Below are 4,887 nucleotides of genomic sequence, written 5' to 3'. Positions count from 1 at the left end.
TTAAGGGCTAAAGGTGGGGGGGGGGGGGGGGGGGGGGCGGCGGGGGAGGGTCTTTTCAACCCAAACTATCAAGGGAATGCTTCCACATGGAGGTCAAGTGAACAGGGATCTATTAATGGCCTTCCCATATACCTTGTCTTTGAAGAGGTCATAGCCAAAGAGCTCACCAGCACTTTGAACTGATCTGAGAGAGGGTGCTTCTCTCCATCATCTCTGTTGATTGCTGGCATAGCCTGGGGCGAAGGCCCGGAGCTCTGGCTCTGTGATTGCTAGCTTCGGGACTTGAAACTTGATTCTCTTCCTGCTATGATTTGTGAAAAAGGGACTGAAACTTTGAGTCAGAGTTTTGTCACACTAAAGCAAGGGGATTTGAGCACAGGATATCTCAGGCCCTTTTCAGTTCTGAAAGGCTATGAGTCTATGAAATAAGAGGGGGAAACATTTGAAACTCAAAGAGATCAAATCAGTAATGGAGTTCAAGGATGCATAATGCTCAGGATTTTTCCAAAATCACGAACTTATCTGTTCATCAGGACACTGCTCATTCAATATACAGAATAAAATGAAAATTAAACATGTGACAAGGGGAGACAGAGAACATTATTAAAGGACAACTTAGAAAGATGGAAATGTTTAAAATTTGAGGGCACATGGTATGATGATGTTAATTTTTTTTATTTATTTATTTTTTTATGATGATGTTAAATACTCATGTTTTTGTGATAGCCTACCCAGGTTTGAATTTTTACCTCAGTACCTGGTAGCTATGTATCCTTAGCTAAATTGCTTTTCTGGGCCTCATCAGAATTCAAAAAAAAAGATGTAAAAAGAGATAATAATATTTTTTTTTCTCAAAGAATTGCTGGGAGGATTAAATGAAATAGTGCATATTTGCCTGAAACATGAAACATTTGAAGTAGACTGCCAGTACTACGGAGAAGGCAATGGCACCCCACTCAGTACTCTTGCTTGGAAAATCCCATGGACGGAGGAGCCTGGTAGGCTGCAGTCCATGGGGTCACTAAGAGTCGGACACGACTGAGCGACTTCACTTTCACTTTTCACTTTCATGCATTGGAGAAGGAAATGGCAACCCACTCCAGTGTTCTTGCCTGGAGAATCCCAGGGACGGGGGAGACTGGTGGGCTGCCGTCTATGGGGTCGCACAGAGTCGGACATGACTGAAGCGACTTAGTAGCAGCAGCAGCAGCAGCAGCCAGTACTACACAGAGTATATAGTGAATGATAACACTCCAGAATGACACAGCAGTGGATGGTTGCGGGGAAGGGGAGAAGGGAAGGCTCTGGTGCAGTGACTAAGGTACCAGGCTTGGCATCCAGAGTCTAGGGTTTTAGTTCGAGATGACACAGAGGCCTTTGTGTGTTTTTGTGCCCACAAACAAATTTCCATAGTGTCAAATGCCATTGGATTCGTATTGCCATTTACTAGCTAGGTGACTTTTGGCCATGTCTCCTGACCTCTCCAAGCCTCGGTCTCTCCTTGAAGATACTGATCCTTGTCTCTCAGGGTGTCAAAGTGAGCTTCGTGAGATAATCATACACCGTAAACCACAAACTCCTCTGACATGAGGATTGTTATAACCTAGTAAGACAATGAATGAAAACCTATGACGGAAGTATTTCTAAAATGATATATCCATTTCTCTGACATGTCTTTGCACTTTTTCTGGATGATTCATCTTCAGGAACATGTAATCCTGACACATAAAACATACCTGTCTGTGGCGGTTTACCATTTTAACCTGCTTTACATAACCTTCTTTAATTCCCACAGCCTGACAGGTGCTTAAGCTGTCTGTCCTCACGCTGCCCCTGTGCTTAGTTCTAATCAGCGTCTTCCTCCCCAGCTGCCGTGGTCTGGCCTCGCCCCCTGCTCCTCTTCACTCATTTTGTTGTTGTTCAGTTACTAAATCACGTAGTTATTATTGGAAGCAAATGTAAGAATAATATCAAATGCTCATCTTGAATGTTAGGTCAGGGGGAGCTTTTGAACAAGGAAAGTGCATATGCAGGTATTTTAGGAAGCTTACTTAGCGGCAGCTGGACTCTGATAGACTGGAACTTGTGGGCTAATACTGGGTAGATTAGGGTGTTGTTTATTGACAAGAGGAGGTGGTAAGTGCCTGGACTTGAGTGATGGCAGGAAGATTGAAAGAGGGCAAAAGACTGGAGACCAGGAGGCAGGAAGGAAATCTGTAGAACTTTATTCACTCAGTAAATATTTATTGAACATTTACTGTATGTCGGGTATTGCATTAGGGGCAGAGAATACAATTGGTGAGCAAAAGAGACAAACTCTTAATCTCAATGAATTTGTGGTCTGTGGTGTTTGTCAAGTAACTGGATGTACATGAAAAGGGAACGTGAGAAGTCAAATAGAGATGCTTGAGGTTTCTAGTCTAAGTGTCTGGGAACATGGTAGCTCAGTTGACAGCAGTGGGAGGCAGGAGGAGGACTAGGTTGGTACGAACAGTGACACATTCAGTTTTCAGCCCGATGAACTTGGAGAATTGCTATCTAATTAAAATGCTTTGCTGAAAGGAAGTGAGCTCAGGATTGACTTTTGGGTTTTGTGACTGGAGCCATGAGGTCTATGTGGAGTCATACAGTTCAGTCAGTATTTGATTCAAGAGACACCCAGATTGGACTGGAAACACTTATTCCTGGTTCTGAATTTTAGGAAGCATTTTTCTTATAAACCTTGTATGAGAAAATTTGTTACAATAGAGAGTATCTTTAAATACAGCTTTATGAAAAGATAATGAAATACTTATCAGGTTGACTTTTCTCATAAAGACCTTCCATAAAAGTTGAAGGCATAAAATTAAATCTTAACTCAGTCAAAGTATTTTTTGGAAGCAGTAAAATAACATAACCCTAGTGCATTGTTTTCTGATGATATCACTTAATACAGGGATGAAATGTAGAGAATATACATCCTTGGGCTGTGTTTCAGATATCAGATGCATCCGGGAAACCACTGCTGAGGGCAGATTTTGGTTAATTTTGGATCACATTCTCTGCCTGGGACCTGACACAGCAATATTCAGTGTGGCAAATCAAAAAAAGCTCTGTAAGTCACAGATATGCACTAACGGAGTAGGACTGCCTGGGTTTGAATTCTGGTTTCAACCCTTGCTGGCTGTGTTCAGTGAAGTTCCTTAAACCCTCTCACCTTAGTTTCTTTATCTGCACACTGGATATGTTCGGTGGATTCAGGAAACCCTGCATTTCCAGTTCTAACTAGAACCTGGTGTTGGTGGTTTGGTCAGCAAGTTGTGTCCAACCCTTTTGACCCCATGGTGGGTAGCCTTCCGGCTCCTCTGTTCATGGGCTTTCCCAGGAAAGAACACTGGAGTGAGTTACCTTTTCCTTCTGCAGAGGATCTTGCAGATCCAGGGACTGAACTCTCATCTCCAGTATTGCAGGCGGATTCTTTACTGACCGAACCACCAGGGAAGTCCCATAACTAGAACCTGGTACTTTATAAAGGTTCAATTAAGGCTTGTTATGATTATTTTTGGCTTTATTAGCATTGTTCTGACTCATGCATTAGTTTCTAGAGGAAGTAACAATGGCCAGCCGGTCACATGTGGCAGAAACGAGGTGACTCAATTTGGTAAGAAGCACAGGATGTCTAGGAAAGCAGCATAGATGAAGCCAAGGACAACAGCCTGTGGAAACATGGCCACAACCAGTGCCCAGTGGAGAGAGCACACACTGAGATCACTCCTGGGCAGTCTCTCAGCTCATTAGAAGTTGACCAGCCTTTATTTATTCAGCATTGTGTTAGACAGCCAAGGGAGTCTTAGAGGAAGGTGAAAGCAGGACCTTTGAGGAACTTACAGTCTGGGCACAGAGAGAAGTCTTTGTGAAAGGATCTGAATGCCAATGTTAGAGGAGTCAAATGCTAACTCGGGTGGTTCAGCCTGTACTTGGGGTGGTAGTCACAGGAGGAGAGAGAGCAAGACTGGCTTTTCTGCACTAGTTTCTCTATAGGCATCTTATGCCCTCAACTGGAATACCTTCAAACATATGCAGTGGTGGGACCCTTGTTTACCCACATAAAAGCTACACCTTAGATTTTTATTTTCCCTGCAACAGTCTAGAATATAATTAATATGTAAAGAAGCAGGGAGTGGGTTATTCAGGAAAAAAGTACGAGAGTTAAGAAAGATTTCTTTACAACACTTTCCCCTTCAAATCAGCAGCGGTTTACTAAACAGCCCAGAGGGTTGTAGCAGGTACTGTGCTAGACCTGGGAGATTTAGAAGAAGAACTGATTCTGCCCTTGAGGATGGTTCACACTCTAGCAGCCAGATAGCACTGTCAAGACCTGTCTCTTTCTGTGCCCCAGCTTGTGGTAAAAACAGTCTGAAATAGGCATATGAGTGCATAAGAGAAAAAAGAAGACAGAAGATTGCCATTACAGGAAAACTACCTCTGAGGCCCTTTCAACCAGATAAAGGGACAGACATAAAGAGGCCATTTCAGTAGTTTCTGTGAGGAGCTAAGACAGTAGCGTGCCCAGGTGTCATAGCCGCACAGAGGAGAGGTTCTCTATCCATGTGATGTGATGTCTGCACAGAATCCTGAAGGGAAGAAGAGCCCATCAGGAGGTGGGCAGGGTGCTTCGGGCCAGGAATAGCATGACCAGAGGAACACTGGAGGCAAGAGACTCATGTTGATATGGAACTAGAAACAGTTGGGTGCTGCTAAAGGTCTGAGTAGGAGGGGGCAGGAGAGGACAGGCAGAGGCCAAGCCATGGGAGCCCTTCTGGCTTAAGACTCATCCTAAAGTTGAGGGAGATCCACTAGAGGGTCTTAGACAGGAACATGTAATGGTCAGATTTGTCTTTCAGATAC

This window comes from Bos taurus, chromosome 10, assembly GCF_002263795.3.
Source record: "Bos taurus isolate L1 Dominette 01449 registration number 42190680 breed Hereford chromosome 10, ARS-UCD2.0, whole genome shotgun sequence".
Taxonomy (NCBI): domain Eukaryota; kingdom Metazoa; phylum Chordata; class Mammalia; order Artiodactyla; family Bovidae; genus Bos; species Bos taurus.
This window is presented reverse-complemented; position numbering follows the sequence as displayed.